Source organism: Pteropus medius, unplaced genomic scaffold, assembly GCF_902729225.1.
Source record: "Pteropus medius unplaced genomic scaffold, Ma_sr-lr_union100, whole genome shotgun sequence".
NCBI classification, from domain to species: domain Eukaryota; kingdom Metazoa; phylum Chordata; class Mammalia; order Chiroptera; family Pteropodidae; genus Pteropus; species Pteropus medius.
The window spans coordinates 18,487,277-18,515,197 of NW_024344370.1; the positions used below are offsets into that span (position 1 = coordinate 18,487,277).

A 27,921-nucleotide genomic window follows, 5' to 3' on the forward strand; every position below is an offset into this window, starting at 1 on the left:
AGCAAATGTAATCAGACAAGAGAAAGATATGAAAGGCATCCAAATAGGAAAGGAAGAAGTTGAAATGTCACTATTTGCAGATGACATGATTCTCTGTATAGAAAACCCTAAAGACTCCAAAAAACACTACTAGAAACAATAAATCAATACAGTAATGTTTCTGGGTACAAAATCGAAGTTTAAAAGTCCATAGTGTTATTATACTCTAATAATATAGTTTCAGTAAAAGAAGTGGCAAAAATAGTTACTTTTGCAATTGCAACAAAATGAATAAAATATCAAGAATAAATCTAACAAAACTTTTGAAGGACCTGTATAATAAAAACTACAAGACACTATTAAAAGAAATTGAAGAAGATAAAAAGAAATGGAAAGATATTCCGTGTTCTTGGATTGGAAGAATCAACATAGTTAAAATGACCATATTACCTAAAGCATTATACAGATTTAAGGCAATCCCCAACAAAATACCATAGGCATGTTTTAAAGAAGTAGGACAAAAAATCATCAAATTTATATGGAAGCACAAATGACTCCAAATTGCCAAATCCATCCTGAGGGGGGAAGAATGAGACTGGAGGCATCACTCTGCCTGACTTCAAATTATACTACAAAGTGACGGTAATCAAATGGCATGGTATTGACAGAAAGATAGACACAGGGTCCAGGGGAACAGAATTGAGAATCCAGAAGTAAACCCATATTTATATGGGCAAATAATTTTTAACATAAAAGCCAAAATCATACAGTGCTGAAAGGAAAGAGTAAATAAATGGTGCTGGGAAAACTGGAATGCCACCTGCAAAAGAATGAAATGAGACTGTTGTCTATCACCACCAAGCAAAATTAACTCAAAATGGATTAAGGACCTGAATATAAGAACTGAAACAATAAAATGCATAGAAGAAAACATAGGAATGAAACTCAAGGACCTTGGACTTAAAGAAGATTTTGTAAAGTCGACCTCAAAAAGGAAGGGAAGTAAAAGCTAAATAAATGAATGAGACTACATCAAACTAAAAAGCTTCTACTCAGCAAAAGAAATCATCAACAAGGTAAAGAGATATCCATCTGAATGAGAAAATATATTTTCAAGGAACACCTCTGATAAGGGCCTAATATCCAAAATATAGAAAGAACTCATAAAACTCAATAACAACAAAAAATACAAGTGGTCCAACCAAGAAAGGGGCAGCAGACCTGACCAGACACTTCTCCCTAGAGGACATACAAATGGCCATCAAATATTTGAAAAGATGCTCAGCATCGCTAGCTATTAAGAAAATGCAAATCAAAACCACAATGAGATACCATCTCACAGCTGTTAGAATAGCTATAATCAACAGGACAAGTAATAACAAATGTTGAGGAGGATGTGGAGAAAAATTAACCATCATACACTGCTGGTGGGACTGCATATTGGTAGAGCCACTATGTAAAACAGTAAAACAGTACGGAGGTTCCTCGAAAAATTAAGAATTGATTTACCATATGATCCAGCAATCCCTGTCCTTGTTATTTACCCCAAAGTCTTGAAAACCCTTATCCGAAAGAATATTTGCATACAGATGTTCATAGCAGCATTATTCTCAGTTGCCAGGACATAGAAGCATCCAAAGTGTCCTACGATAGATAATTGCATAAAAAAATTGTGGTACATATATGCAATGGAATATTATTCAGCCATAAGAAGAGATGAAATACTGCCATTTGTGACATCATGGACTGACCTTGAGATAATCATGCTAAGCAAAATAAGCCAGACAGAAAAAGTTGAAAATCACATGATATCGCTTATATGTGGGATCTGAACCTAAAGCAACAAATGAACAGGAAAACCAACAGAGACTCATGAACATGGACTATAGACTAGTGGTTACCAGAGGGTAGGGGGCGAGGGTAGTGGGGCGATGGACAAGGTAAAGGGGGTCAAATATGTGGTGACAGAAATAAATCTAACTTTGGGAGTTGAACACACAGTGTAAATATATATAAATATATATATATTCCTTACTGTTGAAGTGTACAGCTGAAACTTATTGACTTTTTGATGACATTTAACCAGTAATTTAAAAAAGGCCCCTACAATAAACATTATATTAAAATTGTCAAAAATGAATGACAAAAAAAAAGAATTCTCAAAGCTACCAGGGAGAAGATGGTAACCTACAAGAAAAATCCATTAGATGGCCATCACTTTTTTTTTTTGCAGGAACTCTACAAGTTAGAAGGAAGTGAAATCAAACATTCAAACTATTAAAGAGAGCAATTACCAGCCAAAAAATAATATATATAGCAAAGTTCTCTTTTAGATATGAAGTAGAAATAAAGACCTTTTCAGACACATAGAATTGAGGGAATTTTCTACCACAAGCCCTGTGTTAAAGGAAATACTGAAGAGGGTCATTCTCCTGAAAGAAAAAGACAAAATAGTACAAAGATATGAGTAAGATGACTAACAGACTTATAGAAACAAGAAATTGCAACCCTTATGAAGAACAAGGTATTATAAATTTAAATATCATGTAATAGTTAAAGGTCAAAAAACACTTTAAAAAGGGAAGAAGAAGAAACAGCTACTGAAAGTTCAAAATGAACTCACAGCATAAATTTGGATAATTTGAGACAAAAACACAAAGGGGGAAGGAGTAAATGTCTGAATCTTCAAAGGAGAATAGAAATAAGTTGCATGTAGAAGAAAAAGGACTACTATGTATATGAAATTTTCCTTTACATAAACTTAATGGTAACCACACACTAAAAAATACAGGACTGAGACACATAAAAAATAAATAAATAAAAAGAGGAAACAGAAAGAAAAATCATAGAAAACCACCAAATTAAAAGATCGAAACAGAAGGGCCAAAAAAAAAAAATTGAGACACGAAGCTATCAGAAAACAAAAAATAAAATGGCTATAGGAAAAACTCATATTTCAATAATCACCATAAGTGAAAATTGAGCAAACTCAGCAATAAAAAGGCGCAGAGTAGCAGATTAAATCAAAAAAAGAAAACCCAAAAAATACTCTCTTCAAGAGATACATCTCAGCTGCAAGAACAAATATAAACTCGAAGTAAAAGGGTGAAAAACAAAACTCCAAGCAAATGGCATCTAGAAAAAATTGGATGTAGTCATTCTTATATCTGACAAAATAGATTTCAAGATACTAACGGTAACAAAAGAGAGAATGGACACTTCGTAATAATAATACATCAAGAGGACATAACACATATCAGCAAATATGCTCCCAATCCGAGAGCACCAAAATATATAAAGCAACTGCTAACAGAACTAAAGAGGGAAACTGACAAAAACACAATTGTAGTAGGGGACTTAAATATCCAACTGTCAGCAATGGATAGATGATCCAAACAGAAAATCAGTAAGAAACTATCAACCTTAAATGATACATTAGACCCATTGGACATAATCAAAAATTATAAAGCCTTTTGTGCCAAAACACCAGATTATTCATTCTTCTCTAGTCTCGTGGACATTGCCAAGGATAGACCAAAGCTTGGGACACAAAACTAGTTCAACAAATTTAAGAAGATTGAAATCATACCAAACATATTCTCCCACCATAATGCTATGAAAATGGAGATTAATTGTAAAAAGAAAAAAGCACAAAAAAACACAAATATGTGGAGAATAAATAACATGCTAAAAAATAACAACTGAGTCAGAGGAGAAGTAAATGGAGAGATCAAGAGATAGATAAAAAGAAATGAGAATGAAAATACTATATATCAAAACATTTGGGATACAGCATAAGCGGTAATAAGAGGAAAGTTCTTATCATTACAGGCCTATTCAAGACACAACAAAAGTTCCCCTCAAAAATCTAAAATAACTCCTTAAAAATTTAGAAAAAGAAGAATAAATGAAGCTGAAAGTCAGCAGATGAAAAAAATAATAACTAGCGCAGAATTAAATAAAATTGAGAACAAAAAGACAATAGAAAAATAATGCAACAAAGAGCAGGTTCTTTAAAAAAAAAAATCAAAAAAGTTGATATACCTCTGGCTGTACCCACTACGGAAAAAAGAGAAAGGATACAAATAAACAAAATCTGAAATGAAAGAGGAAAAATTACCACAGATACCACCAAATTACAAAATATCATACAGCAATACTAAAAGATTATGTGCCACCAAATTCTATAACCTAGAAGAAATAAACAACTTCTTAGACATATGCAACCTCCTAGACTGAATTACGAAGAACTGGAAAATCTAATTATACCAATCAACAGTAAGGAAATTGAAACAATATTGAAAAACCTCCCAAAAAGTAAAAGTCCAGGACAAGATGACTCACTAATGTATTCTACCAAACATTCAAAGAATATTTATACCTGTTCTCAAAATTTTCCAAAAACTAAAGAAGAAACAACTGTTTCCAACACTTTTTATGAGGCCAACATTACCTTGATACCAAAACCTGGTAAGAATAACACACACAAATATAGAAAACTGTGGACTAATATCTCTAATGATACAGATGCAAAACTCCTAAACAAAATACTAGATGCAAAGTTACTAAACAAAATACTAGCAAATAGAATACATTTAAAAAGATTATACATCATGATCAATTGGAGTTCATTCCAGAGGCATGTGGATGGTTCAACATATGCAAATTGATTAATGGGATATACCACATAAATAAAATTTTTAAAAATTGTATGACCATACCAATAAATGCAGAAAAATATTTGACAAGGTACAGCATTCATTTATGATTAAAACACTTAATAAAATGGACATAGAAGAAAAGTACTTCAACATAATAACAACCATGAATAACAAACCCTTAGTTAACATCATACTTAATAGGAAAAAACTAAACGCCTTTCCTCAAATATCAGAAATAAAACAATGTGTCTATGGCCATGTCACCCTGAACAAGCCTGATCCCGTCTGATCTCGGAAGCTAAGCAAGGTCAGGCCTGGTAAGTACTTGGATGGGAGACCACCTAGGAAGACCAGGTGCTGTAGGCATAAAAAATAAAAATTAAGGGATTGTAAGCTGACAAGTTCCTTGCAATCTGTGAGGTCAACCAAGGGTCACCTCACCTAAAAATGTTTTAAAAAATAAAAAATAAATAAAAAAGAAATGATAATATTGTTCGCTCTCACCACTCTTGTTCAATATATTGTTGGAAGTCCTAGCTTGAGCAATGAGGCAAGAGGGAAAAATAAAATGCATCCGAATAGAGAATGAAGAAGTCAAATTGTCATGTGTTGCAGATGACATGATTCTCTATATAAAAACCTTAAAGACTCTACTAATAAAGCTATTAGAAATAAACAAATACAGTTAAGTTTCAAGATACAAAATCAAAGCACAAAAATCCATAGTGTTTCTATACACTAATAATGAATTTTCAGAAAAAGAAAAGAAAAATCTATTCCTTTTGTAATTACACATAAAGAATAAAATACCTAAGAATAAACCTAAGAAAGCATGTGAAGGACCTATACACTGAAAACTATAAGACATTGTTAAAGGAAATTAAAAAAACACAAAAAAATGTAAAGATATTCTGAGTTCATGGATTGGAAGAATCAATATAGTTTAATGGCCTTATTACCATAAGCATTATACAGATTTAGTGCAATCTTCATCAAAATCTTAATGGCACTTTTTAAAGAAATAGAACAAAAAATTGTCAGATTTGTATAAAAGCACAAAAGACCCCAAATACCAACAGCAATCCTAAACAAAAAAAACAAACAAACAAACAAAAAAAAAACGAAAAAAAAACAAGGCTGGATATATCACTCTGACTAATTTCAAATTATCCTACAAAGTGACAATAATAAAAATGGCATATTATTGGCAGAAAAACAGACACAGAGCAATGAAACAGAATTGAGAGCCCAAAAATGATCCCCCATATTTATAGCCAAATTATTTTTGAAAAATGTGCTAAAAACATACAATGGAAAAAGCAAAACCTCTTTAATAAATGGTGCTGAAATAATTGGAAAGCCACATACAAAAGAATGAAACTAGACTACTATTACCATACGCCAAAATTAACTAAAAATGGATCAAGGTTATGAATATATGACCTGAAACAATAAATAAATTGCATAGAAGAAAACATAAACTCATGGACCTTGGACTTAGAGAGGATTTTATGAATTTGACCTCAAAGGCAAGGGAAGTAAAAGAAAAAAAAAAAATGAATGAGACTATACCAAACTAAAAAGCTTCTGCATAGCAAAAGAAACCATCAACAAGGCAAAAAGTTAACCATCCAAATGGAAGAAGATATTTGCAAACCATGCCTCTAATAAGGGCCTAATATCCAAAATATACAAAGGACTCATACAACTCAACAATAAATAACAAACAATCCAATTAAAAAAAAAATGGGCAGAGGTCCTGAACAGACACTTTTCCCAAGAAGACATACAATGGCCAACAGATATATGAATGGATACACAACTTCACTAACTATTGGGGAAATGCAAATCAAAACCATCATGAGATGCCACCTTCCACCTGTTAGAATAGCTATTATCAACAGGACAAGTAATAACAAGTATTGGAGAGGTTGTGGGGGAAAGTGAACCCTCATACACTGCTGATGGGAATGTACAGTATGGAGGTTTTTCAGAAAATTAAGAATAGAAGTACCATATAACTCAGCAATCCATCTTCTGGGCATTTACTCCAAAAGTTTATAAACATTTATCTGCAAAGATATTTGGTCCCTGATGTTCATAGTAGCATTGTTCATGGTAGCCAAGACATGAAAAGAAGCAAAATTCCCTTTGACTCATTATTGGATAAAGAAGATGTGGTATATATATACAACAAAATATTACTCAGCCATAAAAAAATGAAGTATTGCCATTTGAGACAACATGAATGATCTTGAGATAATCATGCTCAGCAAAATAAGTCATACTGAAAAAGTTGAGAACCATATGATTTCACTTATATGTGGGATATAAAACTAAAAGCAACAAATGAACAAGACAAACAAACAGAGACTCATGGACATAGACAACAGTTTAGTGGTTACCAGAGGAAAAGTGGAGAGGGGAGAGGTGGATAAGGATAAAAGGGGTCAAATATATGGTGACGGAAGGAAATTTAAGTTTTTAAATTTGGGTGGTGAACACACAAAGCAATATACAGATAATGTGTTATAGATTTGTACACTTAAAACCTCTATGTTTATTAACTAGTGTCACCCCAATAAATTTAAGAAAAAAACAATATGGAGGTTCCTCAAAACATTCAAAATAGAACTTCCAAATTATCCAGCTATTCTACTTCTTGGAATTTATTTGAAGAAAACAAAAACACTACTTTAAAAACATATATATACACCTATGTTCAATGCAGCATTATTTACAGCAGCCAAGATATGGAAATAACCTATTTGTCCATCAATAGATGAACAATAAAGAAGATACATTATGTACGTGTGTGTGTGTGTGTGTGTGTGTATACACACACACAAATATATATAATGCTACTGAGCAATTAAAAAGAAGAAAATTTTGCCATTTGCGACAACATGGATGGACCTTGAAAGTATTAGGCTAAGTCATACATAAGTCAGACAAAGGAAGAAAAATATATGATTTCACTTATACGTGGAATCGAACAAGCAAAATAAATGAACAAACAGAAGGAATCAGCACTCAGATACAGGGAACAGTTTGGTGGTTACCACAGAGCAACTGGGTGAAAAGGTAGACAAAATGGGTAAAGAGGGTCAATTGTATGGTGATAGATGTTAACTAAACTTATTGTGGTGATCAATTTGTTCTGTATACAAATTTCAAATTATTATGTTGTATACATGAAACTAATATGACATTATATACTAATTTTACCTAAATGAAAAAAAACAATTTGACTGACATCTTATTCTACTCCTACTTCCTTCTACCTTGACTAACTCCTTCTTTACTGCTCTAAAACACACATACACAAACACTCAGAAACAAACACATGCAAACCTCAAAAATCTTTACAAAATAAAGATAAATAGACTCGTCTGGTACATTATTTCATCTAAGTTAGGTGTTGCATCCATTACAGTACCTGGCATATAGTAAAAAGTAAATATTTCTTAAATGTAACTAGTAAAATAATGATTAAAGTAAATGATGTCTAGCATTTGAGCTTAGTTTCAAATTCATTTTTGAAAAAGAATTTTAAAATGTTGTTTTGAGATAACAAGACTTATTATGCAGATAAGAGAACAAAATGGATAGATTAGAAATAATCGATTATACTAAAAATTTGCTGACCTAAAACCATTTTACATATTTTATGTTGTATTCTGTATGGTACATGAATTTAAGGAAAAAAATTTTAACAAATGCCAACAAAAATGTATGTTTTAAAAAATGATCCCTTTGTAATGTTGGAGTAAAATTTGTCAATGCATATTAGGCAAAATCAGAAACCATTTTTTATAGTTAGCTTTATTAAATCTCCTTTATAATACATGTCATGATCCTCTCACAAAAATATATCACTTTCTTTGCCTCTGTTATAGTATTTATATTAAATATTAACTATTTGTGGATGACCTTAGACCTCTAAAAATTTTAAGCTCTTTAAGAACAAACACTGTGTTGTTTATTAATGCTCCATGTTTAACACAGTACTTTGTCCATAAAAGGCAGAAACATTTTTCGAATAAATGAATGAATGGATGAATAAAGGAATAATTACAAATTAATGGTAATATGCTTCTTTTGAGCATTAGACCAAAAGTAACACTGTGCAGGTTCATTGTGCATCTGTACATGAATGTGTGCGACCAATATGTGGTTTTCCACAGTAATGGAGAGAGATTTTAATTGCTCCATCTATAGTTTATGTAGCCCATTTTTCTGTGACCAGTACCACATATTTGCAAAATAGCTAGTTGAGGGTGACTGCAATTTATGAGCATGGAATTAAATGCCCCAAAAGTCTTACAACTGTGTCTTATTTGTGTAGTATGAAACGTAGCTGAATTGAACAGCCATATCCTGATTTCAAAGTACACTAGAGCTTCTCTTGTATATTGCAATTCAATCAACAATTAGTTGTGCACTTACTTATGTGAGCAGCCTTGTATTCCTAATGTATTCTCATATGTTTTTCTTTTATTACTTCAATTACTACCCCCCCCCTTTCTAGACATAAGAGAAATTCAGGATGTAGCAAATTCTGTTCTGATGAAAAATGATATAGTGGAGTTTAAGAAAAGGTTAAGAGTACTGTATAAAATTCTTTTGAAAATTAGGTAGAGCACTCTTCAAGGTTTAATCTTCTTGTGCCACGTCTGTTAAATGGCACATATAATTCAACAAAAATTCTGGACTAATCACTCGCCAACTTTTTTTGGAATCATAGTCATTGTTTGTGATTTTTAAGCAACTCCTCCCAAATTGCAACTGAACATAATTAACAATTCTTTCTAATTCACTGTAACTCAAAAGCAAGCCAGATCAATTCTTTGGTCATTAAAATTTGTAAATGAAAAATTACTCTCAAGTGCCAAATATATCACAGAAAGAGTTTAAAGTTGGCAGCAGTCTTCATTATTTTTTAAAGCTCACTAAAGTAATGTTTATAATGGAAACACAGTTCCTTACTAGCAAATACCCAACATGGTACAACAGCAAACTAATGATCCAAATTCGAATAAAAAACTTTCTCCTCCCTATTAAAGAAATATATTTCTCGCTTATTTCTCATAGTGATATGAGTATAAAATGTTGATCAAAAATAATTATTAGATAACAAATGTTTATGTACTGTTTGTGTTTTATTATGAGAGTTTTCTTTTAACTTGAGATTTATTGTTCTTCCATCAGCTTCTAACAAAGGTATTTTAAATAAAGAAAAAAATAATTAACTGATTTTATAAGAAGGTTTCTGTCAGCCTGTCCTGCTTTCTTGATTATCTTAATCACCACTCTTACAGTCTTTGATATTTCAAAGTACAGGATCTCTTGGCAATTTTGACATTAAATTTAGAAATGGAACACATCCAAACTTATGTTTGATAGTTTCATTAAGAAAAGAAGAAATACTTATCAGGTCCTGAAGGAGTGTTAAGTAAAATGACAGGGAAAAAGCAGTGTGTATGAGTATCTGATTATAATCCTACTCTTCAAACTTTCATTCATTCAGGGCTTTATACAATAAAATGTGCAATTAAAAAAATAAGTAACAATTTCTCTGCCTATATCTCTCACAAATCGTTTACTTTCATAAAGTAACTATTGCACAGGAAAGTAAGCTATGATTATCCTCCACTTTTGCAGATGGCCAACAGTTTGCACTAGATCATGCTACCAAGGATCTTTTTTGTGTGCTCTTCCCTGTGAACTTCAATGTGCACATCTGCTCCTCAATACATAATGTATTTCTAATAAGAAAGGGTTTAGGTTTGAGGGATAAAACCTAAAATCTTCTGACTTTCTGTATTGCAACATTGCCATGACATAAGTGAGTACTAAAATAGATTTCCCAACCTGATTGGATATATATATTTAATAAATAATGCAAAACTTTCATATGTAACACTGTTTTATTATTTTAATATATAAAATACCTATTTCATGGACATGGACAATAGTTTAGTGGTTACCAGAGGAAAAGGGGAGGGAGGTAGATAAAGGTAAAGGTGATAAAAGGGAATTTAACTTTGGGTGGTGAATACACAATGCAATATACATGTAATACATTTGAAATCAATATAATTTTATTAACCAATTTCACCCTAATAAATTTAATAAATAAAATTTAAAAATAAAAAATAAAATAAAATACCTATTTCAAGTTTAAAATGTGAAGTATGTATGTGTATAGCTCTCAATGCCTGCCCATGCATATATAGGTGGGCATGAAAAAAAACAGAAAGCACACACTGAAAATCTCAAACAATATGTGTAGCTATATGCTTGAGCAAAGCCTTTGTTACTACTCATAGGTGTATTTTTCAATTTGTAATTATAAAAATCAATGGATCAGGATAATAATAGTTAGGCTAAGGCAGGTCTCACCAATTAAATATCATCACATTAAGCAATTGTAGTGCATATTTTAAAATTAGCTGGCAAAGATTAGGGCATCTGAGAGAGATTGTGCAGCTAATAAATTAGACTTGTTTTGGTAACAGCTGTCTGAAATCTGCTTCAGTAACTTTAGATCACTAAAGGCTTATGGGGGTAATCTAAATTTTGTGCATGACCCAATTTGAGGGATCATTCTACTACACTCTTTGGAATGAACTCAACCTTGTCATGGCAGAATACAGGATTATGTCCTAATTGAAGAGATGGCATTGGAATAGATACCAGGTCATAGTTCCTAGACACATGGGACGTGCGGCCACATCCAGTATATAAGCAAACAGAAAATAAAAACATTTTGACAATATTCCGCTTGCCACTTTGCTTAGCATATGCTGAATTTTGTTCTTGGATGAGGAGGGAAAGAAGAAACATTATTAAAATCTCCTTTAAGGAGAACATGGTGTTTGAAGCATGTACCTATTGTATGACTGTACTGAGAATTGATAAAAATATGTGTAATCTGAGTAGGAGTAATATGGTGTAAAGAAGAGTAGAGTGAGAGCATAAAATAAAGCTGGACAGGAGTGCTTCGAATAGTAGCATGGAGCTTGGCACGTAGTAGGTATATGATATTTCATATATATTTGTAGATTATGTGTATATTTTTCTTCTGACAGCATGGTTATTTATTCTTGAGAGCAATGAAATCTAGAGGGAAAGAGCTTCAGGGTTCTTACTATAATCTACAGGTGGAAACTGGTCATTTTATAGATTCTGTCATTTTAGGAGTTGACAATACAAGCCAAGACTAAGTATGGGTCTAGGACAAGCAATTAACTCTATAGCTTCTAGGGGTTATAACTGTCATATACAACAAGCTATCGCCCTGAATTTCTTCATGCTACTTCTATTTATAAATATTCCTAATACATGAGAGGCCATGGAGGATTGAAATGATGGCAGATGTTTTCAAAAACTTAGGTTTCCAGTTTCTAATATGAGTAATAGAAGTGAATCAGACTGAGGCCTCTTCTAAGAGCACTTTCCTACTCTCTCGTTTCCAGTTAAAATTACCATGTTAACTGGATCTCTACTAAAAATCCAGTTAAAGATCACCAGAACTGGTGATCGCTATTAAAACATTTGTATCTCCCTCTCACCATTCTTCCTTTTTTCCTTTCTTCCTTCCTTCCTTGTGTCCTCCTTTCCTTCTTTCATTCTAATGATTGTCAAATATTCTCTATGTGCTCGACACAAAAAATACAGATAAAACTCAAGGTCCTTGACCTCAGTAACATAAATCTAATAAGAAAAAAAGGAAAAGACAACTACCATCCATAAGAAGGGTTACACATGACACTCGGAGAGGACAAAGGAAGAATACTTAAAACAACTAGCAGTGGAACATGGACAGGTGCATAGGCAAAAAAAACATGAAGTGAAATCACTAACGCTTTTCTTGAAAATGAGAGCTTCCTGAAATGAACACTAAGAAGTTTATAATTAGCTATGTAAAGCTCAGGACACAATATTCCAAACAAACAGATCAATAAAATTATATAAAGTAAAGGATGTTTGAAGCAGTGTAGAATATTCAGGAGAACTACAACATAATATTTATGACAACTAAAATATAGAGCTGTGAGGAAGAAATGGTGAGAAGGATAAGAATAGAGTTGTACAGAAGTCATATCAAAAAGGACTTTAACTAACCTAAGAAGAAAACACAAATAGTTCTATATTTTAAAGAAAATTAAATATGAATTTAAAGTCTTACCAAAACCAAAATGCCAGGCCCAGATAACTTGGCTGGTGAATTTAATTAAACAATTTAAAAAGAAATAACAATCCAGTAGAGTAACTGGAACTCCTATGCTGCTGGTCGAAATGTAAATTAGTTGAGCCACTTAAGCAATTTGACAGTTTCTTCTAAAGTTTCATGTGCTTACCATATGACCCAGAAATTCTATTCCTAGTTTTTACTTAAGAGAAATGAAAACATATGTCCAAAAGACTTGTAAGTCTAGCAGCATAAATTCATAGCACCATTATTCATAATAGCAAAAATGGTAGTAAAACAATTATTATCAACTAGTGAATGAATAAACAAATTTTGGTATAGCCATACAACAAAATTTAATGAATTACTGATGTAGGCAATGCCATGGGTAAATGCCAAAGGATTATGCCAAAGGAAAGCTAGACATAAAAGACTACGTATTGAATGATTCCAAGGCAAAACTATAGTAAGGGAGAGCAAGTCAGTGGTTGACTGGGACTGAGATGAGGGGAGGGAACTAATTGAAAAAGAGGTAGGAAATCATCTACATCTTGCCTGTGGTGATTATAACCACATACAGCTGCCTCAACTCATCACATGGTACATATAGAATTGACAAGATTTAATGTTTACAAATTATAATCTGATAGGGGATTATATAGAGAGCAATTGAAATCCATTAAAAGGGCTTAAGTTGTTGCTTATGAAAATAATAAAGGGTATTTTTAAGGTATTGGCGGTATGAACAAAGGGGAGGAAATAGATATGAGAGGGTTAAATGATAAAATCTATAGGATAAGTCGACAGTTTACTTGTGTGAGAAATTAATGATGACTTCCAGATTCCTGATTTGACCAAAATTGGACCACTTTCTCTGAGAAAGAGAACACAGGGAGAAGCATAAAATATTGAGAGTGAACACAATAAACTTGGCTTTGAATTTGTTAAGGTTAAGTAGCATTGTGGACATCTAGGCACCCAGTAAAGGGGTTAATATATGATCTAGAGCTCAGGCGAGAGGTCTAGGTTGGTATTCAGTCGCTTCCTCCTACTTTTTTAGAAATGATAAATTTTGATTTTATTTTGGTTTGGTTAGTTTATTTTTGGCAGTGCAAATAAATGAGAACTTAAAGAGCAAGTATAGTGATTATACTTTTGCCAGAAAGTATGGATGATTCCCTAATTTCAAATCCTATTAGAACTATACAACATTAAAGTGAGCTGCTAGGGAGTTCCCTAGGACAATCGTGGAGCTCATCAAAAATGTGAGTTAGCTCCCTTAGCATATCATCATCATAAACCAAACCTAATCTACTGTGGAAAAATGTGTTTGGTGGAATAAATGTCAACCAGGGAGAGAAGAGTTGTGCATGACCAAAACTCTGAAGAATCTACTCATAGTACCATTTAGTAATAATACATCTAAAGATTGTGCTAAATCCTCTCTGTCACATTGGAATTTTTTTAAATGCATTTATGTAAAAATTTATGAGCTCTAAATCTGTTTAGATATATAGGACATTCTGTACTGAAAACAGGAGAAAGATAGTATTGCATCATGAGTAAAGATCCAGAAGGTGAAATGGGGAGTAATCATGACTGACATAACTAATTTTTTCCCCAAATTCATATTCCAGTAACTTTGAGGTTTTGGTATTTCATTTATCTTTTTACTTTCTTGCCCACATATCAATCATTATTAATGACAAAGTAATCACATTTGATAAGTAGTAATAAACAATGTCTATAGTATAGGTCTACACAGTAGCATTCAGTCAACTAGAATCCAACACAAAGGCACCAAGTATGCATTAAACATGAGCCCCATGCAAAATATGACATTCCAAACATCACATTTTCAACCACATAAACTATGAAAAAGCTAAGCAGCTTTTCTAAAAATGGGTAACTCACATATTCAGTGTAACTTTTCAGTCTAATCTTCCCATCTCTGATTCATATGTTGACTAAAACTAACCACCCTAAAGTTAAAAAAAAATAAATATTATTACAATCGCATCTACTTTAAACATCATGAATATTTCATATAGCTGGTCAGTTAACAATATTTATCGGTACCTATAATAAGCAAAGCACTTTATTTGTCAAGATATGTGTGAGATATGTAGAAATTTTAAAAACTGCACATACGAATTAGTACGAATCATAGAAACAAGGGAAAGAGTCAGCACACTCCAAACATAAAGTGAGAAACACACACATTACTCTTTTCTATTGTCATTGTTATTCTATTCTATTGTCATGTTGAAATTCTAGCCTATCTCCTCACCGGAGATTACAGCAACCTCTAATTAGAGCCCAAATTCCAGACACTACTCACATCTACCTCTCTGCTCCAATATAATCACCTATAACTACCAGATAAATTTGCTTAAAATTCCTATTCCATCATCTCCTGGTCAAAAAGGATTCATTGGCTTCCTACAGAGTGAAGTTCAAACTCCACTTTGAAACAGGACGCTCATGGAGTGACGTCAGAAGCATGGTAGCAGGAAAGGTCTCCTTGATCTATCCCCTTAAAATGACAAAAAACTGAATGACTACAATCCAACAGAAGATACACAGCTTAACACAAAAACGCTTCTGAGAGATCTGTGCATTGAAGCATCTGAAAGTGTATGAATTGGATGAGCAAGGGAGGACAAAAGGGAAAGGAGCAGAGGCAAATACCACTGATGCAGCCCAGAGTTCCCTGTGGGACTCAGCGAGGGAGAGGGGAGGAATCAGGTTGCAGTATGCACTTTCTATAGCCCCAAGTATTTCTGCCTGAATGATCAGCATATACTACTGGCACAACCCAGTGATAAGGGTAGAGACCAGGACAGAGACAGAATACAGAGATGCGAATCTGTTCCAGAAAGCAGTCACAATCTGGCCGCCTCCCCCTACCCTCTCAGAGCTTGCCTCCCCACACCTCTCCCAGAGCTAACAACAGACCACAGAGGAAAATGCAGCAGTGAGAGTTGGGCTACAGAGCAGGAAGTTTGCAACCTCAAGAACTGAGGAGACAGCTTCTGAGTGGCAGACACACACTGCAACTAGTCCTAGTGACAGGGATAGAGATAGGAAGGTGTGAAAGTCGAAGCCTAGCAGTCTCCATTACTGGTAGAACAAAGGCACATTGGCGGCGTCTGCTAACCTACTCCAACTGCCCCCTCCCCAAACAGACTGATCCTGGAAGAGGCACCTGGGGCACCTCAGGCAGCACAACACTGACTCTGGCTACTGGGGCAGCACTGGGAATTCACAGGCTTTCCAGGGCTCGGAACCCCATTGCCACCAAATTCTGACACAAGGGTGGAGCCTTGGGACTGAGGTGACCTGGTCACAGGGGAGAAACACATCACCCCAGGGAATAAAGGACTTTTTTTTTTATTTGCCACATAGCAGAAATCCAGAAGGCCTGGGCAGTGCAGGATGCTTGTATGCCACCTACTGGAAAACAAAAGAAAAATCTTTTCTTATGAATCTCTTAAAGAGGATTTGCTTTTAATAATAATAAACTATTATTTAAAAAGCGGAGTACATTGGCATCAGTGAGTAAGTGGAGAAGTAATCCATCAAACACCATAAACAACCAAGGTGACATGGCACCTCAGAAAGAAAATACAAAATCTCCAGAAAGAAATTTAAGTATATAGAAATATGCAACCAAATGACAGAGAATTCAAGATTGCACTTCTGAGAAAACTCACCGAGATGCAAAACTCAGAGAGGCAGTTCAATAAACTCAGAAACAAAATCAATGAACAGGAATACTTTACCAAAAAGATAGAAATTTAAAAATATATTCAAACAGAACTCTGGAGCTGAAACTCGTTGGAAGAAATAAAGAATGAAACATGGAGCTTAGGAAATAAAACTAACCAAATGGAGGAAAGAATTAGTGATATTAAAGACAGAAATTTGGAAATAACGCAGATGCAAAATGTGAGAGACATTAGAGTGAAAAAAAAAAGAAAGAACTCTTCAAGAATTATCTGACACAATAAAAAAAAAAAGCAATATAAAAATAATGGGTATACCAGAAGGAGAAAAGAGGGAGAAGAGAACAGAGAGCCTAGTCTAATAAACAGTCTACAAGAATTTGTCAAACCTATGGAAAGAACCAGATCTTGAATTCAAGAAGCAAAGAGAACACCTAATTATCTTAATCCAGAAAGGCTTTCTCCAAGATACGTTATATTAAAACTATCAAAAATTAATGACAAGAAAGAAGCCTCAAGGCAGCCAAGAAAAAGAAGACAGTAAACTATTAAGGAAAACCCAATAGATCATCATCACATTTTTTAGTAGGAACTCTACAACTTAGAAGGAAGTGAAATCAAACATTCAAACTATTGAAAGAGAGCAATTACCAGCCAAAAATAATATATACAGCAAATGTTTCCTTTAGATATGAAGGAGAAATAAAGACCTTTCAGACATATGGAAGCTGAGGGAATTTTCTACCACAAGGCCTTCATTACAGGAAATATTAAACGAGGTCATTCGTCCTAAAACAAAAGGACAAAAAAATACAAAACTATGAGTAAGATAACTAACAGACAGACAGAAACAGGAAATTGCAACCCATATTATGAACAAGGTATCATAAACTTAAATATTACATAATGGTTAAAGAAGGTAAAAACATTTTTAAAAGAGAGGAAGAAGACAATAGCTACTGCAACTCAGAAATGAACTCACGGTATAAATTGAGATAATTGAACACAACAAAAACAGAAAAGAGGAAAGAGTAAGGTCTGATTATGAAAAAGGAAACGGAGATAAGACAAAGGCAGAAGAAAAAGGAATACTATATATATGAAACTTTCTTTTACATAAATGTAATGGTAACACACACAAAAAGATCCAGAACTAAGACACATAACAAAAAAATAAATAAAAGAGGAAATAGAAAGAAGAATCATAGAAAACCACCAAATTAAAATAACAGACAGAAACATGGGAGGGGGGAGGAGAAACGAAGCTATCAGAAAATAAAGGATAAAATGGCTATAGGAAAACTTCATATTTCAGTAACCACCCTAAGTGAAAATGGACTGAATTCAGCAATAGAAAGGCACAGTTAAAATCACCTCATTACCTAAAGCATTATATAGATTTAATCACCAGCAAAAGCCCATCGGTATTTTTTAAGAAGTAGAACAAAAAAAAAAACAACAGATTTGTATGGAAGCACAAAAGTCCCCGAACTGCCAAAGTCATCCTGAGAAAAAAGAATGAGGCTGGAGACATCACTCTGCCTGACTTCAAATTATACTACAAAGCAACAGTAATGAAAACAGCATGGCATAGTTCCAGCAGAAAAACAGACACACGGACCAGTGGAACAGAATCAAGAGTCCAAAAGTATACCTGTATTTATACAAGCAAATAATTTTCGACAAAAATGCCAAAAACATACCGTGGAGATAGGAAAGCCTCTTCAATAAATGGTGCTGGGAAAACTGGAAAGCCACCTGTAAATGAATGAAACTAGACTGTTGTCTATCACCACACAGCAAAATTAACTCAAAATGGATTAAGGACCCGAATATAAGACCTGAAACAATAAAATGCACAGAAAAAAACATAGGAACTAAACTGAAGAACCTTGGACTTAAAGAGAATTTTATGGATTTAACCTCAAAAGCAGGGGAAGTAAAAGTTAAATAAATGAAAGGGACTACATCTAACCAAAAAGCTTCTGCTCAGCAAAAGAAACTGTCAGCAAGGTAAAGAGACAACCATGTGAATGGGAAAATATATTTGCAAGCAACACCTCTGATAAGGCCCTAATATCCAAAGTATACAAAGAACTCATACGACTCAATAACAACAAAAAAACAAATGGTCCAATCAAAAAATGGGTAGAGGACCTGAACAGAAACTTCTCCATAGAGGACACATAAAAGACCGACAAATATTTGAAAAGATGCTCAACATCACTAGCTATTAGGGAAATGCAAATCAAAACCACAATGAGATACCATCTCACACCTGTTAGAATAGCTATAATCAACAGGACAAGTAAGAACAAATATCAGAGAGGATGCGGAGGAAAAGGAACCCTCATATACCGCTGGTGGGACTGCATACTGGTACAGCCACTATGGAAAACAGTATGGAGGTCCCTCAAAAACTAAGAATTGATCTACCATATGATCCAGCAATCCCTCTACTGGGTATTTACCTCAAAGACTTGAAAACTTATATCCGAAAAGATATTTACACACCGATGTTCATACAAGCATTATTCACAGTAGCTAGGACATGGAAGCAACTGAAGTGTCCTACGATAGATGATTGGATAAAGAAGTGGTGGTACATATGTATAATGGAATATTACTCAGCCATAAGAAGAGATGACATACTGCCATTTGTGACAACATGTATGGACCTCAAGATAATCATGCTAAGTGAAATAAGCCAGACAGACAACATTGAAAATCACATGATATCACTTATATGTGGGATATAAACCTAAAACAACAAATGAACAGGACAAACAAACAGAGACTCATGGACATGGACTATAGTTTAGTGGTTACCAGAGGGTGGAGGAGGAAGGGGGAAGTAGATGGTTAAAGGGGGTCAAATATAGGAGGGTAGGGGGAGAGTGAAGTGGGTAAAGAGCATCAAATATATGATAGCTGAAAGAAACTGGAGTTTGGGTGGTAAACACACAATAGAATATACAGAGGTCAAATTATAATGTACACCTGAAAATTATATAATTGTATTAACCAATGTTACCCCAATAAACTTAATTTAAAGAAAAAAGAAGAGATACAGAGAATTAAATGAGAATGAAAACACGACATATCATCTTTTGGGACACAGCAAAAGCAGAAATAAGAAGGAAGTTTATATCATTACAGGTCTATTCAAGAAACAAGAAAAGACCCAAATAAAGATCCCAACATGGCATCTCCAAAAAATAGAAAAAGAACAAATGAAGTGCAATCTAGCAGAAAGAGGGGACTAATAAAATTAGAGTAGAATTAAATAAAATTGAGAAAAACATGACAATAGAAAAAATTAATGCAACAAATAGCTTGTTCTTTGAAAATATCAATAAAATTGACAAACTCCTCTGTAGACTATGGGAAAAAAAAGAGAAAGGACACAAATAAACAAAATCAGAAATGAGAGGAAAAGTTACCACAGATACCACCAAATTACAAAGTATCATACAACAATACTAAAAGATTATATGCCACCAAATTCAATAACCTAGAAGAAATAAACGACTTAGACATATGCAACCTCCTAGACTGAATCACGAAGAACTGGAAAATTTAAATAGACCGATCAACAGTAAGGAAGTTGAAACAATATTGAAAAACTTCCCAAAAAGTAAAAGTCTAGGATGAGATGGCTCACTAATGTATTCTACCAAACATTCAAAGATCATTTATACCTGTTCTCAAAATTTTCCAAAAAATTGAAGAAGCAATACTTCCCATCTCATTTTATGAGACCAACATTACCTTGATACCAAAACCTGGTAAGGATAACACACACAAATATAGAAAACTGTGGACTAATATCTCTAATGATACAGATGCAAAAATCTTGAACAAAATACTAACAAATAGAATACGTTAAAAGATTATACATAATGATCAAGTGAGGTTCATTCCAGGGGCACATGGATGGTTCAACATATGCAACTCGATTAATGTGATATACCACATAAGCAAAATAAAAAAAAAAAATGTATGATCATATTTGATAAGATACAGCATCCATTCATGATTAAAACACTTAATAAAATGGGTGTAAAAGGAAAGTACCTCAACATAAAAACCATATATGACAAACTCTTAGCTAACATCATACTTAATGGTAAAAAACTAAAAGCCTTCTCTCAAATATCAGAAACAAAAGATTGTCCGTTCTCACCACTCTTAATCAATATTGTATGGGAAGTCCTAGCCAGAACAATCAGGCACGAGAAAAAAGTAAAAGGCATTCGAATAGGGAATGAAGAAGTCAAATTGTCTCTTTTTGCAGATGACATAATTCTCTATGTATAAAGCCCTAAAAACTCCAAAAAAAGTATTAGAAACAATAAACACATACAGTAATGTTTCAGGATACGAAATCAATATACAAAAATTCATAGCATTCCTATGCACTAAAAATGCAATTTTAGAAAAAAAAACACTATTCCTTTTGCAATTGCAACAAAAAGAAAAAAAAATACTTAGGAATAAATTTAATGAAGCAAGCGAAGGATCTATATATTGAAAACTATAAGATATTATTAAAAGAATTTGAAGAAGACACAAAAAAATGGAAAGATATTCCATGTTCTTGGATTGGAGGAATCAACATAGTTAAAATGGCCTTTTTGCCCAAAGCAATATACAGATTTAATGCAATCCCTAACAAAATCCCAATGGCAGTTTTCAAAGAAATAGAATGAAAAATCATCACATTTGTTTGGAAACTCAAAATACCTTGAACACTCAAAACAATCCTGGGGAGGAGGAGAAGAGAGGGAGGAAGTCAACAAGTATCACACTGCCTCACTTCAAATTATATTAAGAAGTGACAATAATCAAAACAGCATGGTATAGGCAGAAAACAGACACACAGACAAGTGGAACAGAATCAAGGGTCTAGGAATAAACCCTCATATATATGGGCAAATAATTTTTGACAAATGAGCCAAAAACATACAATAGAGATAGGAAAGCCTCTTCAATAAATGGTGCTGAAATAACTGGAAATCCATTTGCAAAAGAATGAAACTAGACTATTGTCTATCACCACACACCAAAATTAACTCAAAATGGATTAAGGACCTGAATATAAGACCTGAAACAATAAATTGCATAGAAGAAATCTTAGGAACTAAACTCATGAACCTAGGACTTAAAGATTTTATGAATGTTACCTCAAAGGCAAGGGAAGTAAAAGCAAAAATAAATTAATGGGACTATATCAAACTTAAAAGCTTCTGTACAGCAAAAGGAATCATCAGCAAGACACTGAGGCTACTGTCTGAATGGGAGAATATATTTGCAAACAATGCCTTCATTAAGGGCCTGATATTCAAAATATACAAAGAACTCATACAACTCTATAACAACAACAAAAAAAACAAACAATCCAATTAAAAAAAATGGGCAGATGATCTGAAAAGACATTTCACCCAAAAAGACATACAAATGGCCCACAGACATATAAAAAAATGCTCACTTCACTAGCTATTAGGGAAATTCAAATCAAAACCACAATGAGATACCACCTCACACTTATTAGGATGGCTATCATCAACAGGACAATAAGTGTAAGAGATGTTCTAGAGAAAAAGGAACCCTCATACACTGCTGTATGGAATGTAAATGGGTACAGCTACTATGGAAAACAGAATAGATGTTTCTCAAAAAAATAAAAATAGAATTAGCATATGGCACAGTAATCTCTCTTCTGTGTATTTACCCCAAATGTTTGAAAACATTTATCTGTAATGATACATGCACCCTGATTTTCATTGCACCATTATTTAGAATGGCCAAGACATGAAAGAAACAGAAGTGTCCTACAGTAGATGATTGGATAAAAAAAAGTGATACAGTTATACAATGGAATATTACTCAGCTATAAGAAAAGATGAAATACTGCCATTTGCAACAACGTGTATGGATCTGGAGATTATTATGCTGAGCTAAATAAGTCAGAAATATTTGAGAAGCATATGATTTCAGTCATGTAAGATATAAAACTTAAAGCAACAAATGAATAAGACAAACAGAGACTCATGGCAGACATGGACAACAGCTTAGTGGTTACCAGAGGAAAGAAAGGGGGGAGGGGAGAGGTAGATAACGATAAAAGAGGTCAAATATATGATGACTGAAGGAAATTTAACTTTGGGTAATGAATACACAGAGCAATATACAGATAATGTGTTATAGAATTGTACACTTGAAACCTATGTAATTTTACTAATCAATGTCACCCCAATAAATTTAATAAAATAAAATAAATAAAAATTAAAAAGAAATTATTTTAGAAAAACAGGATGCTTATTATAACAAACTCAAATCAATCTTTTTAATCTATTCTCCCACTCGTCTCTAAAGTGAATTATTCATTCATTACCCATTTTTTAATATGTCTTGGCTTTAACCATATGTGTTTTTGTTATTTTATTACTCCAATCTAGGGTCATTTTCTTTTTACTCACCAATTATCCAAATACTACACATCCTTCAAGACCCTGGAATGCATCACACCCAAATATACCCAAGCCTAGTGTCTGGTAGACAGTAGTCAGTCCATACATGTTCGGTGCATGAAATTTAATCTATACAAATGTGGGAGAAATACAATAAAATGAAAGGAGCACATGACTAGCATTCAGGCAATCTGGGTTCTAATTCCAGCTTTAACATTTCCGTTATCTGGTTCTTGTTTTCTTCATCTGTAAAATAAGAATAATATCTGCTTTGACTACCTTACAAGATATTATAAGGGTGAAATAAAAAATTGTATATAAAATTATTTTGAAACATGTTAAGTTTTTATTATAATATGATAATGATGATGATGATGATGGTCATGTTCACATGTGTATATAGTTTACTATATTTAAAATATCCATTAAAAGTCACAGTAAATGTAACCACATTGAACAGCATACACATAAATTCATATTTTATAAACATCTGTTTTCATCTACATGATCAATATAATGTATGATGTGCCTACAAAATTGCTACCACTTTTTAATATTTCAAGGCTTATTTTCTGCTCCTGAAAATCTCATATATTCTCTAGATGAAATAGTCAAAAGGTTTTATGATAACATCATTCTAATTTTGGGGGTCTTTTTATCTGATAAAACTCTTCCCAAAATACATTACATATCTGTGATATGTGTTCAAAGTCCAGAAGGAGCTTATGCAGGTTGATTCATGTTATAAGCAAATGTTATAGATAATAGTGGAGAATAAAAAACACTTAACCTTTGTTAACATCTAATGAAGTGGAATAATAACATGCATTACTTATTTCTATAGTTGAGATTCATGTACTATAAAACACGTACTTTTCTATGACTTTATTGTAGTTTGATAAAATCTATTATTCCTACTGGTCCCATTTATCTACACATGACTTATCCATATTAATGTATTAACAATAACATATCAATTTTATAGAACCTTAGTGCCCACAGCCAAAATACAAAGAACATACAACATATGTTATTGCACATAATGCTTGGGTGTCACCTGAAAGTTCTAAGTTTAACTAAGGTTATTAATTTTAACATTTAAAAGATTTAGACTATCTGGGCTGCATAATATGATAGTCGAAGTTTTCTTTTTGTTGTTTTTTTTTTTAGCCTAATATATTGCTTCCAAAGAGAAAAGAAACTATATTAACCTGAGAATATCGGTAATCAAACAAACATATTCCTGTGGGACTTATCTTTTATTACATAGAAAGAATTAACATATTAATAATTTATGATCTTTGTTTCACTCTTTAATATAAAGAATCTACTCACTTAGGGAAACGGATTTTGCATTTTAGTTGGATAAAGGGGCAAATGGAAAGTTATATGCATTTCTATACCTTCTCTAAGATTTGCCATTTTTGCCATTTTCCCCATTTTCCCATAACTCATTCATTTAAAAAATGTAGTGCTTAGTATGTGCTATAACTAGCCATGTGAAGAATTTTTTAATCAATAAGATTTTTCCTATGCTTCCAAGATGCTCACAATCTAAATGGTTCTCAAAGTTTACTATCCATCAGAATAACCTGCAGGGCTTGTTAAAACACAAATTGCGGGCCCCATCCCTGGAGTTTCTGATTCAGTAAGTCTGGTAGGAAGCCTGAGAATTTGCACTTTTAACAAGTCTCCAGATGATGCTCATACTGCTGGTCCATAGACCACACTTTGAAAACTGCTATTCTAGTAGGTGTACACAAACATATCAACAGAAATAAAAGGCAATACAATAAGTGTAATGACAGAGGAATTTAAAATGTTGTCGTAGAATAGAAAAAAGGGTAGGCTAAATTTTCATGGGGAGTGTCAAAGGAAAATTCAGAGAGGAGGTGATAGATAAGCAAGGAAAGGGTTAATAAATCAGAAAAGGGTACTGCAGGCAGTAGAATTTGTCTTCTTCATTTATCTTCCAAGTTGATAAATAAGGTTTGAACAGTAAAATGGGGCCAGAATATGAAAGGATTTTTACGTTATGCTAGGGAGTTTCAACTTCATTCTGTGGATAATAGGTAGTAAATAAAGGTTAATATCCATGAAGGTTATAAGACGAGATTTGAGCAGGTGGCTACACAGAGGACGAATTGGAGTGGGAGGGTAAAGAGACTACAGATTTGTGCAATAGTCCAAGTAAAAAGAGATCATAGCTGTATTAAGTCAGTGGCAGCAGGGATAGAAGGAATGGGATGGATTCATCACCTATCTTTCTTATACTTCTCTATATGAAGCCAATAAAATGTTTACTTTTCACATGGCACACCTGTTTTCTAGAATTAGGTGGAGCAATTAAATGTAGTTTAAATCTAAACTGCAGCCCCTGCTTGTGTGGCAATATTCATGGTTGCTGCTGCTGTAAGATTTCATATTACGTCTTTAATTGTGAACATTTAGCAGATAGCCTCTTATTATTAAGATACTGCTGACTTTTATTGTCAATGTGGCCACAGGACAAAGCTAATAATTACCAGCACCAGAAGCAGCTTGTGGTTTTATATTACATTGAGGTAAATTACACTGGAATTAGAGTGGATTACTTTTATCAAATTGGGAATAAGCTGTTAATTAACTCCCCGCTGTAGCAATCTTTTTCTGAGCTTGCAACTGTTATTAGGTCTAGATTAAACTGTTGAATTAATTTCCCACTTACTTACTATTTCAAGAGTTTTTAATTTACCTGGCAGCAGTTTTAATGGGAAATTGTATTAGTGAGCATAAATTGTTTTGGGGAAGGGTAAACAGTTTGTGATAATGTTTATTAAGTCGTTTTGTTTGAGCAAAAATATAATTGCAGTTTTAATTAGTGCATGGTTGTTGGAGTATTAGGTTTGAGATTACATTACAGCTTTCTGAGAAAATTATTACTCAGGTAATCCCAACATTTATAACCGATAGCAAATAGAAAATCTATGTCAATATGGCATCAACTTGGATTTTGTACCATAGTTCAGGAAGAAAAAATGGATTTTTTTTTTAATTTATAGGAAAGTATTTAAATGTTCTTCTTTCAATTTTCTTAAGATTTGTTTGCTGCTCCTGAATATCACTGTCTGTTGTAAGAGGTATATGTGATGTAATACATGTGAAGGGTTAACTGAGAAAATTTTAAAACAAGAAGAACAGATTTCTTTAAGTAGAACAAACATGTAGAAATAAGAAAATTTATTTAGATGATCAATATAATTTTCATAATTTATTATTCGTTATAATGCTTGTAATACTATTTGTCTTATAACACCAACTATAATCATGCATTATGTTTGTTTGGTGTTTTACAGAAGTGGACCGATGAATAATGAACTTAGGAGGGACCTGAGACATAACAGTTCATATTGAAAACTGAGTTTTAAAGAGAATAAAAGAATTCCCTAAGGACACGGAGCCAGCAAATTAAATAATACTAAACATAAAGTTGTTTACATGACCACATATGCTCTCTTGGTCTAACATTTATGTTTCACTTCTTTCCCAAATTAGTGTTGGCTTCCTTTGTAAATGACATTTTATCATATGTAGAATTTTATAACCCAAAGAAGTCTGAAATATTTCCTTGTGATACTTCTAATGTTATACTGTCGAATTAACATTACACTTGTTTTCAATAATACAATTCTCTGATTAATCTGCAACTGTTATTTTATAGCCAAACTCTTAATTATAATTAGAACTTTTAAGATGACAATATACATTTAAATGGTCAAGACTCTAAAATTAGTGTAGTATTTTCTATAACATTGATTTTTAATCCAAAAATAATTATGATGGCGTTTGTAAATTGATGCAGTAAGCATACATAAAATATTAATTTTTTTCTTAAAATTAGGTCAACGGCTTTTACTCTATAAAAACCATCTATTATTTTGCAGAAATCTAATGAGCAGTCTCTCCTGAGCACCCATATTATACATTATAAAATTCTATTTCAGAAAAAAATAAAATAATCCTCCAAATAAGGCTAACACGAAACAATTCTAGATTTTTCTTACTCCTTTCTTTGAGAAACCCAAATCGAGCTAAAACCTTGTGCAAAAAGTAGAGTCTTAAAGTCCAAATCCTCTGTATATGTTTTTCAAGTTATTATTTTGCCATTTATAATTTCTATCTTTGAATGTTAAAAGAAATGGAAATGCAATCATTTTTTTTGTTACTGAATTATTTTTATCTACTTACTTTTCAATAATTGTTGGATTGTGAATAAGAAAATAAAACATGAGAAAAATGTATTACTGGTGCAATACAATTATGATATCACCAAAAAATCTTGTAATAATTAGGAATTATAACTTATGAAAGTGTTCTGGAAGACCATGTGCCCTTTTTTAACTGCATATTAATGAACTTCGATCAAACAAAAACCCCTTAGGTTACCATTCAAAATTAGACTTATGGATTAAAAATTAGAAAACAGAAGATTGAATATATGTATTATATATCGCCAAATTAAAACAATGAGCTTCTATGTGTCTATATGCACATGTGTGAGTATAATAAAAATATGGTGTGGATGTATATTATATGTATTTACAGTTTTAAGTAATCAAATATGAAATGCAGATCATTTATGTTAAAAGTTTTCAGAAACTTTTATATAATTAAATATACCGTCTGGTTATAATGAGAAAAGGAAAAGCTCTTCACTACTTCAACCTTCCTAACCTTTCTTTTAAAGCCATGTACTATTCATAAGAACCACATAAATAGAAAAAGCACCCTAATTTGTTTCAAACAAACTGAGATTGTGTTGTCTCTTCAGAGTGAAGCAATCTTATTGTCCCAGATAAATTGGGAGGAAAAAAAAAAAGAAAATAACCAAAACCAATCTTACA

General features: G+C 32.9%; 1 protein-coding gene and 1 pseudogene across 1 annotated transcript in view; one reads left to right on the top strand and one right to left on the bottom strand.

The window, feature by feature from the left end:
• Positions 1 to 27,921, bottom strand: part of DACH2 (dachshund family transcription factor 2) — a 683,066-nt gene that overhangs the window by 332,310 nt on the left and 322,835 nt on the right. The window lies entirely within an intron of this gene.
• On the top strand, positions 4,888 to 5,006 carry LOC120608462 (uncharacterized; annotated as a pseudogene).